At 42.9% G+C, this 11,411-nt stretch overlaps 1 pseudogene; it reads right to left on the bottom strand.

The window, feature by feature from the left end:
• Positions 1-6,573: 6,573 nt before the first annotated feature.
• On the bottom strand, positions 6,574-8,597 carry LOC110327656 (annotated as a pseudogene).
• Between the last annotated feature and the right edge of the window lie 2,814 nt (positions 8,598-11,411).

Genomic DNA, 11,411 nt, shown 5'->3' with positions numbered 1-11,411 from the left:
GGGAGACAGGGGGAGAGAGAGAGAGAGAGAGAGAGAGAGAGAGAGAGAGAGAGAGAGAGAGAGAGAGGCAGGCAGAGTCAAATTATTTTGAGTAACTTTAAAGAAAAAAGTCAACTATTCTCTCTAAAGACTTAAAGGTGTGAGGTAGAGGGGAGTGCACACAGCTGAATAATGGACTGAGGTGGTTCTTTTCCTTTAATTTTATGTATATTAGGTATATGTGTGTGCACCTTCATGAGTTTATGTGCACCACGTGCATCAGGCACCTGTAGAAGTCAGAAAAGGGCAGCAGATCTCCAGGGACTGAACTTACTCTATTAGTGCTGGGAACCAAACTTAGGCCCTCTGAATGTTCATAACTGCTGATCCAACTCCCGGCATAGCATGTAGATCAGGAAAAATCATGTCCATTCCCTGAAGTTAATCCAAACCATACTTTTACTGTCATGAAGTTGTTAAGAACTTGACTAAATAGTCAAAAAAATTCATCCAAAAAAAAAAAAGGGTATAATTTCAATAGCTATTTTTTACCTAGGGAAATGAGCATGTTCTATATAACATTCAGCAATGTTACAAAGCGGTGCCAACGTAGATAAAACTGTGTAACCATGTAAAGCACACATAGCCATGAGGACATCAGAGATTCCCAGCGCCCATATAAAAACTCAGGCATGACAGCACATGTCTGTTCCCCCAACATGTATGTAGGAAACTCCATCCATACATACACCACACACAGATAGACATGCATAGGCACAAACGCACACGTGGTGCTAAGAAGCACAAATAACAAGTTCAGTGCATAGTTCTGAGGAATCAAATAGGTTCCAGGGTCTTAAGTAACAAGTAAAGGACAACATTTAAATCAGCCAGGCAAGTAAGGTGGTGTCTTATGCGAGGACAGTCAGTGATTAAGGCAAAGATTGAACTCAGATCCTCACCAGACAAAACTTCAAAATTTCAGCATCGTGAAAGCACATATTTTGTTGGTCTTTTGTTTGTTTGTTTGTTTGTTTGTTTTTAGTTTTTAGTTTTTTTCAAGATAGGGTTTCACTATGTAGCCCTGGCTGTCCTGGAACTCACTGTAGTGAGGTTAGCCTCAAACTCACAGAGGTTCACCTGCCTCCCAAGTGCTAGGATTAAAGGTCTGCCCCACCAAGCCCAGCTTGAAGGCATTTTTTTAAATTAATTAAGGGCAAATGCCTGGTGATAGAAACTGTTTTACCAAATATGCAATGGGTCTGACAAGTTTTTTGTCACAGGTTCTTATGCGTCAATGAGGAATCTGCTAGCATCTCCCAATAGACAAAGGACACGCTCATAATTCAGCTTTAGGAATTAAATATCAACCTATAGAATGAAGGCCAATCCTTAGTGAAAATGCAAGTAAAACTGATAATCAGCCCAGCTGTGGCAGCGAATAAACTTTTCTGTATTGTTTTTCTTTTTCTTTTTTTTTTTTTTTCATTTTAACAGTTTTACAAAGTTTGTGGATAACTGTGTTCCAGTATCATTTTGAGTATTCTTCCTTTTAGAAACCAAACAAGGGGAAGAAACAAATGCCCAAAAGAGGGGTTACTAAGAGGGGTTACTAAAGCACATAAAGACACACTCATCCCATGGACTGCTATCCAGTCAGGAAAGTGCAGAACAGAACAAGCAATGTGTGGATTCAGCCATCCACAGCAGGCTGCTGGGCTGTCTTCCGAGGGCTTCTCTAGGGCGGGGCCAACTCACAATTGATGGATTACTTCCGTCCTTGCTGTGGTAGGGCCTGTAAGTACTTGAAAAGATGTCCCATGTCTGCCTGTAACTCAGAGGCAACGGATTTGATGCTCTCTTCTGAACTCCACTGACACCGTATACAGAGTCACGTACATAGATGGTAAGATACACCTTTGTTCTTTCATCTGAAGTGGTTTTATTTTTTTATTTTTTATTTTTTGTGTATAGATGTTTTGCCTGCATGCGTGTCCATGCATTACATGCATCCCTGGTGTCTGCAGAAGCCAGAAGAAAACTCTGGATTCCTAAAGCTGGAGAGACAGATGATTGTGCGTCTGTGGTTGCTGGGAATGGAACCTCAAGGCGTCTGGAAGAGCGGCCAGTGCTCTTAACCACTGGACTGTTATTCTGGCTGTGAAACCTGTGGTTCAGTCAACTGGATTGCAGCAATGCTAGTTTCCTAACCTGTCAGCTATAGCCTGGTTTTGTAAGATGCTATCCTTACAGGAAGCTGGTGAATACACAGATAAGAAATTTCTGTGCTGCCTTTTATACCCTTTGTGTGTGTGTGTGTGTGTGTGTGTGTGTGTGTGTGAATCTGAAATTACAAAAATGTGTAGACAGAGAATGCACGCAAAGCTTACATCCAAACAAACCTTTAATGTGGTGCCATGCTACTGGAGAGAGTCTCTCTAAGTCATCCATAAAACACTCAGGTCCAAACAGATACTGACAGTGAAACCCAAGGCCAGTGCAAGAGCTATATTACTTTTGCACCTTGTGTTTCCTTGTTCCCTTCCTTGAGTGTGTAAGAACAATTACTTCTAAAACTAAGTATTACTTTTTAAAGAATGTAGAGGAAGAGTGGCTGGCTCTAGTTCGGATTTGGGAAAGACCCCCAAGGAGAGTAGACAGCCATTCTCACCAGGCTGGCACCAAAAAGACAAAGAAATGGCGGCTGGAGTTGAAACAGAGGGCTTTCCAGGAAAGCCGGACATTGCCATGCAAAGCGTGTCCAGCTCTGACACCACAGCGGGACAAAAAGGCCTTCAGAGCCGTTGGCAGACACGCACGCGGGGCATGAGCAAGACCGGCATGGGGTTGGCCTTCTCTCTGTCCTCCCCGCTGCATCAAGGAGTCAGCGAAGGTTTGCCAGGCTCAGATGGCTAGTCGCCAGTCTCTGAAATGGGGACAACTGAAACATAATCTGGACGCCAGCATGAACAGGACGAAAGTGGTGAGAACAGGCAGAGCAGGCAGAGCAGCTCCTCAGTGGTTAAAGGTTGAAGCCAAGGGACAGTGAGGTCCTGCCACCTATCGCCCTGTTCTTGTAGACTCTCTGTGTTCCGAGCATGGTGCTAAGATTAGGGAAAGCAGTGAGTTTACCCTGATGTCATACAGCCTTTTGGGGAGGGTGCCGTGCCAAACCCATACTAAGGATATAGAGTGATTTCAGTGGCTATTGTTGGAAGCAGGTGTAGAGGGGCTGTAGAGGCCAGCCTGGGCAGCTAATTCCAGCAAGGTGTATCAGTGTATCACTTCCCCACCTCCAAAGGCCTCAGAGAGGTCAGATCACCTGACAGAGTGTGAGATTTCTCCCACAATCAGGCTGAACTCCTGAGATAAATCTGAGACAGGGGATTTAATTTCAAATGCAAATTTCCCTCACTACTAAGCTCACAGAGGAGACTCCAACAGTGGCAACTCTCACATTTCCTCTCAAGGAAAAGAAAGAAAGAGGGAAAGAAAGGAAGGAAAGAAAAGGTAGGAAGGAAGGAAGGAAGGAAGGAAGGAAGGAAGGAAGGAAGGAAGGAAGGAAGGAAGGAAGGAAGACCAAAAGAGAGAGGGAAAGGGGGAAGAAGAGAAGGAGAGAAGGGAAGGAGGAAGGGAAGGAAAGAAGAAGGGAGGGAGGGAGGGAAGGAAGAAGGAAGATGGATAGAGGAGGGGAGTGGGATGTTGGCGGGACATGCAACCTATGACAAAGATGGGACTTTCTCAAAACCAAAAGAAAAATTCAGGGCCAGCAAAATAGGTCATCAGAAAAAGGTGTTTGCCACCAAGTCCGATGACTGCATTCAAACCCCAGGACCCATGTATTAGAAGGGACACACCAGCAAGTCTTCCTTTGTGTCCCTTGCTCTCATTGTATGTGCTATATACAGTCCATGCGTGGGTGTGGGTGTGTGATACTCACATCTACTCATACATATACAACGTATAAATAATATTTAATCAAGAAACACAATGTTTTATAATTATTAAGACAATTAAACAATTGCTTTAGATTTTAAAAAGAACCAGTTATCTTGTGGTAAGGCCGTGAAAATCTCTCTGCTTTCTGCAAGCTTTTTCTGAAACACACCAGGTCTGAGAGTCCCTAGAACTCAGTTGTTCTGGCTGCAAGATACCAGATTTTGCTTGTGTTAGCATGGGACACTTTTTAACTGTGGAGAAGGCCCTGTTAATAATCTTGCTAAGACAGCAGCTCATGAGGTTTGTCTGTGACATGTCTGAGCTCTTAGGAGAACGGCAGACCGTAGACATGTCTTCCTAGGGTCGGGGCAGTCACCTGAGGGCACACGTGCACTGTGTTCATGGTTGTGCAATGACAGATGAGTGATTTTTTTTTTTTTTTGACTTTACAATGGAGACAAAGAAATAAGTATTGAGCAGAAACCACACTTGACATGTGGCGCTCTGGTTTTCTTTCCTAGGTTAGTGAGAGGAGCCTCTCTTGTTATGCTAAGCAGCACGGAGCCCAGCTCCCATTTACCAGGGCAGCCAAATGATCCACTTCACTGTGTTGCCAAGCTGCTAAGTTTGGGAATAGATGCTTGAGAGCTGGAACCCTGATTCCACCCATAACAAGGGATCTTCCCCTCCCCCTCCACAGAAGCCAAGTGTAAGTCTACACTTACCTTTCCTGGTAGTGATTAACTGGGGCCACAGTCACTTCCTCTGCTGGAGGAGTGTTACAAAGAGTCAGCTAAAACAGGGTGACTGGGGCCACCGTCTCATCCCTTCATACATAATGCCCAGTTTCCAACTGAGAATTCCTTAGTCTGTGAAGAACTGGAGCTCCCAAACACAGTTAGAAGAGGCAATAACTAGTTGTCCTTACTCCGTTGACTGAATACAACTGTCAGTTTGATGAGGTGATGTTGCTGATGGGAGGATGAGCCTCTGAGTTGCCTGTGAAGGATGTCTTTATTAGAAGTCCCACCGGGAAAGTGGGCAGCACCATCATATAGGCTGGGGCCCTGGACTATAATAAAATAAATAAAATCCTATTTTATTATTACAGTGAGGAGGGAGATAAGCAGCAGTCACCTCTCTCTCTGCCTCCTGACTGGACCATGTGACCAGCCGCCTCCCACCCTCACCACCATGATTCCATCACCACAGATTTGGCCCCCAAACTGCAAGCTCAAACAACCCCTTCCTCCCACACATTGCTTTCATCCATATTTCTTTCCAGCAAAACTCAAAGTAATAAGCAGTGAGATAGTAAATAATCAAAGCTTTGGGGCAAAGCAATTGCTCCTTTGGAATTTACAGTGTTCTAGGTTTGATCCGTAGCACTAAAAGAGAGAAGTAGAGAAAGGGGGGATTTTAAAGAAACCACAATCACACACACACACACATACACACACACACACACACACACACAGCTTCAATTTTTCCTCTACAAAGGCTTGCTTTAAGAAAAGCCGAAAAGAAAAACTACACAGTAGAAGATGAATGGTGAACAATATCTACAGTATATTTTTATCATTCTCAAAATGGTACAATCCAAACTAAAACAGACAAGGAGAAAGTAGACAGAAACCATGACGAGACATTTTGCCAAAGAAGACACACAGATGTCCACTGAGATATGAGCAGACCATAGTACCATTAGTACAGGAATACAATGAGAACTCGTGGTACTACTGTGCCCCAGCACAGTGGCTAAAGTAAAACATGGTGTCAGCATCCAGCAGCCTCCAGGGGAAGAGCGGCTGGCTCATTCTCCTGCATAGCTAGTGAAACATCCACTGGAAGAGAGTTTAGAAGTGTGGGGGGGGGGAGGGGCATATATTCAATCAAGTAGTATTGGTCTTCCAGACATTATCTCAGAGAAATGCTTAGATCCATATGGAGAACTTGTATATAAGTTTTACGGCAGATTTATCCATAATAAATACCCCCAAGTGGAAACAGCTCAGATGTCTTTGAGTGGGCAAATGAATAAAGTGCGATACTTCATACCATATCACCTGTGGATGCAACCTCTTGACTCCCTGGGGAATTACGCTGAGTGAGAAAAGCCAATACAAAGTGACACACTGTTGGCTTCCACATGTGTAAAATTCTTAAAAAGATGAAATTATAAAAACAGACACAAGGTTAGTATTTTCAGGATGTTAAAGGAGAGGTGCATTCAGGAAGTGGAACAGTTACACAAAGCAGTATAAGGTGCTGTGCATGGTCACTGTGCTATATCTTGTCTGTATTGGTGTTGACATTCAGTTTGCAATGCTGTAGGGCCATACAGGGTGACACTGGGAGACACTGGGTGGGCACAGAGACTCCTGAATCATTTTTTTATACAATGGTGTGTGAATCTACATTTATTTCATAATAAGCAAAAAGCCACACGTGTGGCAATCTCTCTTATATGATGTCCCAGTTGTGGTTTTTTTTTCACTATATTTCATAACTCTTTGTTAAGAAGGAACCTAAGTCAGTACTTCTATATAAACAGTGACAAAGATTAAGGGAAACACATCAGGGATCATGTAGACAGTAGGTTACGTTGTCCTTTATATAATCAATGTATAGCATTTAAGGAAAGTTTCATCCTTATTAAGCAAACATTTTTGCATACACTCTTTCTCATTCTCTTTCTGTGCCTTTAACATGTTTGAATTTAAGCAATTCTGCCTGGATAGCTTTAGCTCCTGGGGCTATCTCCTGCACCTTCTTCAGATCAGCCAATTCCTGATCATATTCATTTAATCCTTGCCATCCTTGTACTTTCCAGTATAGTGCTCTGATATTTGATAGCATATCCATTTCAAGAGCCTCCACATAATGGTTAACTGCTTGTTGCCAATTTCTCATCTTCAGTTCACCAGCACACAACTTAAGGCTATAGGTTGCAGTCTGGATGTATCTGCTCTCTCAATAGCAGCCTTTGAACTATCCACATACCTTAAAAACTTCTCATACTTTTTAATAGCTATCCTAGTCCTGAGACTTGAAAAAAAAGTGTTTCTGATGTTTTTTCAGTCTTCAGCTATTAATAAAACTTCATCTACATCTTTTAAATTTAAATCTGCACCCTCTGGGAAATCTGGATGACTATCATCACAGAAGTCTTTGGGGACTATTCCTCAGTCATCGCCTTCTTTCAATTCTTCATGTTCTGCAATAACACAGTTTGGTAGGGTTTTCACGATTCATGTCTGCATTTTCAAGCATCCTTACCATACCTAGTCCTTTAATTCTTGACTAAATATCACATTTCTCATCCTAATGAGGAGTTGGAACTGTTGTAACAAAGAACTGAGAACCTGTCTTGATTAGGGTTGTATTGCAGTGAACAGACACGATGACCAAGGCAACTCTGATGTCTTAGTCAGGGTTTCTATTCCTGCACAAATATCATGACCAAGAAGCAGTTGGGGAGGAAAGGGTTTATTCAGCTTATACTTCCATACTGCTGCTCATCACCAAGGGAGTCAGAACTCAAGCAGGTCAGGAAGTAGGAACTAATGCAAAGGCCATGGAGAGGTATTACTTACTGGCTTGCTTCCACTGGCTTGCTCAGCCTGCTCTCTTATAGAGCACAAGACTACCAGCCCAGAGATGGTCACTAATTGAGAAAATGCCCCACAGCTGGATCTCATGGAGGCACTTCCCCAACTGAAGCTCCTTTCTCTGTGATAACCCAAGCCTGTGTCAAGTTGACACATAAAACCAGCCAGTACAATTGCCCCCTTGTCAACTTGACACAAGCTAGAGTTAGGCATTTTCTCAATTAGTGATCAAGGGGGAAGGGCCCCCTGTGGGTAGTACCATCTCTCGGCTGGCCTACTTGGGCTCTATAAGAAAGCAAGCTGAGCAAGCTGGGGGAAGCAAGCCAGTAAGGAACATCCTTCCATGGCTTCTGCATCAGCTCCTGCTTCCTGACCTGCTTGATTTCCAGTCCTGCATCCTNTGGTGATCAACAGCAATGTGCAAAGTGTAAGCTGAATAAACCCTTTTCTCCCCAACTGCTTCTTGGTCATGATATTTGTGCAGGAATAGAAACCCTGACTAAGACATCTTATAAAGGACAACATTTAATTGGAGCTGGCTTACAGGGTCAGAGATTCAGTCCATTATCATCAAGGCGTGAACATGGCAGCAACCAGGCAGACATGCAGCTGGAGGAGCTGAGACTTCCACATCTTGTTTGGAAGGCAGCTAGGAGAATAGCTTCCAGGCAGCTAGGGTGAGGGTCTTAAAGCCCACACCTACTCCAGCAAGGCCACACCTCCTAATAGTGCCATTTCCTGGGCCAAGCATATTCAAACCACCACAGAACCATTTGTTCTGTGGTCTGCATCTGCCATGCTCAGCAAATCCTCCCAATCATGCTTATAATGAAAATTTTCATCTTCAAATTTTTCACCATAAATGCTTTCTCCATCTGTCTTATTCTGATTTGTCACCCTGAATCATAAATTCCTTAATAATGCAGTGGAAAAGTCATCCTTTAAAACAGAGAGGTTCCCCAGTTTGGATACAATGCCTTTTTCTCTGGTACGCAACGCACAAAATTTTTCTGTAGTTTTGGGAAACAATTCTGCAAACAATTCGGCCAACTCACTCCACACCCACATTAAAGTAGACGGCTTGGCTGCTGGGGGAGGGTGCTAAATCTTTACTGCTAGTGCTGGGAAGCACAATGTGGGTGCCTCGGTGCAAGAGGGGCCAAGTTGTGTTTAATCGTCACAGCCTGTAGTTGTTTGAAAGGAAAGCATGAGGAGTTTACTAGTTCAGTCTGGTCTCTGTGCATGGCATGTCTGTGAGAGATTTGGTTGATAACTGATTGTAGGAGAGCCCAGTGCACTGTGAGCCCCACTGTTCCATTAAAAATATATATATATATATATATATATATATATATATATATATATATATATAAAGAACCTAGTTAGGCATGAACCCTCAAGCAGAATTCCTCCATGGTTCCTGCCTTGAGGTCCTGCCCTGACTTCCATTGGTGATGGATTGTCAATGAGGATCTGTGAGATGAAATTAAACCCTTTCCTCTCCACTTTGTTCTGGTCAGACTGTTAGAAATGAACCTAGAACATATTAGACATGCTATAAAAGGCCAAACCTTAGGGACAACCAGATCTGGCTTCTACGCACCTGATGTAGGGGAGGCAGATGGCACCTTCTCAGATCCTTCTCAGCAGCTCCCATAGAGCAGTCCTAGGGACATGCACATCTTCAGCTTCACCAAAGCAGAACTTCAACAGACAGACACCAGGACTCAGCCACAGTACAGAAGCCAACAGGCTGAACAGAGCTGAGATAAGGTTGCACTCTTACCCCGGAGCTTTAGTTCAACTCTTCCCAAGTATTAGGATTTACACCTATGAAGCTGAAATATACTAAGTCCTGCTCTTCTTGCTAAGTCCTGAGGAGAGCCATGACAAGGCATGGAGCTGGTGGTGTTCATACTATTTTGCAGATGTTAGAGAGGAAAAAAGAAAAAGGAATTTTAATCAAGTAGAATGATAAAGGCTTTTGGCTTTTTTAATGACTAACATTTGGTGGCGTAGGTAGTATGCTCACTCAAGTCCCAATTAGAAGCAGTTTGCCAATACCCCAGTGTACCTGTTCTTCAGTGCAAAAGTCTCGCTTTTGGAAATGCATGCCACAGAAATTCCCAAAGAAGTTCATTAAGACATGTGCATAGGATTTTCCTCCTGAAATAACTCAGAGAGATTTAACCACCAACTATATGTTAGGGGACCTAGGACCCCTACACAAATACAAGCAGATGAGCAGCTTGGTCTTCACATGGGTTGCCTAACAATTGGAGTGGGGTCTGTCTCTGACTTGGACTCTGTCATCTCCCTTGTCCCTAGCTGGGCTGCCTTATTTGGCCTTATCTGGCCTTAGTGGGAGAGAATGTACTTAGTCCTGACGCAACTTGATGTGCTAGGGCAGGCTGGTACTCTGGGAAGTGGGGCGGTGAGAAAAGAAGGGGAGGATGAGGAAGGGAGATAGGCAGGTAGAACTGGGAGGAGAGGAGAGTGGGGCTGTGATTGAGATGTAAAGTGAATAAATAAATAAATAAATAAATAAATAAATAAATAAATAAGGAAAAAAGAGAGATAACTCCAAAGTAATCAAAAAGTCAATCAACAAATATTGGAGAGATAAGTAACTTGCAGGCTGATGTCTCAAAATGGCCAAGATGTGCTAAGTTTAAAAAGAAGCAAATAGCATAAGAGCTCTTCCTTTTATGTGTGTATGCTCTTCCATTGTTCATGTCAAATGATGTAGCCCTGTACAATAATGTGTGCTGAGAAGTAACTTTAGCAGACCACTTCTACAATTGTCTTGGAAGGATTTGTGATCAGCTTACATGTTCCCAAGTAATTCACCTCTGTGCATTCAAAACATCTTGAAAGCAGTCACAGTTGTAATCAGAAATAAGAATGTGCTTATGACTGATCATGATACAAGACCTGATCTACCTACCATAGGGGCAGTAACACAATGCTATGGAGACGAGACAAGGCTTTCCTTCTAAAATGGGATTATGACCTTTCTGATAGAATTTTTAGTCAAGATTAACAAATTCTGGGTTCATCTACGTTACAACAATAATATAGTAATAGTAACAATCAAGATAATTTAGCCTCTGTAATTCTGAAATCAATTAAGTAATTCATTCTTTAAACATTTTTATTTGTTTTTTAAGGTTTTCAAACATGTATATAATTAATTTTGATTATATTCAAAAACATCTTTCAATTCCTTCCAGATCCTGCAATATTCCCACACACACATTTTTGTGTCTTTTATTTTTTTTATATACATGACCAAGTCATTTATTTTAATACAATGAAACCACATTGTTGAAAATGAGAGGAATTGTTGGGAATATGGCAAAGGTACACTCACACAACAGGCTGGTTTTCAGTTCTTGTACAAGCTTCTCCCCTCTCAGGCCTGGTCTGTCCCCTACACTGAATGATCCAGTTGGCCTGCAAAGGGATAAAGATGAACTTGATGTTCAAGTCAATTCTTGGGACACAGGGATAACTGTGGGGTTTCACAAAAACAGCCCCCAAACAATGGTTATGAGAATCCCCCGTGGAGGTGCCAGCCAAGAGCAAACATGTACAGGAAGTTCTAAAGCCCCTCTGGCCCTTCACTTCCTCTGGCCATGTGAGAAAAGCGAAGCTATGGGAAGGGAGTCTGAAGGGAGCCCAGTCAGAGGTTTGAAGAAGTGTGCTAAGATCCAACACCCCCTGCTAGCCTTCCTCTCTGAAGCTTCTAGAAACCTGCTCAGGTGAATCACTCACATCCATCCCATACAGGAAGTGACTCCCCAAGGACCAGGACCACAACAGTCAAGTAGATGTTTGAGGACAGAAACTCTCCAAACTCCTGAGGGCAAATAACATGGC

This window comes from Mus pahari, chromosome 10 (assembly GCF_900095145.1).
Source record: "Mus pahari chromosome 10, PAHARI_EIJ_v1.1, whole genome shotgun sequence".
Classification (NCBI taxonomy): Eukaryota; Metazoa; Chordata; class Mammalia; order Rodentia; family Muridae; genus Mus; species Mus pahari.
This window is presented reverse-complemented; position numbering and strand designations above follow the sequence as displayed.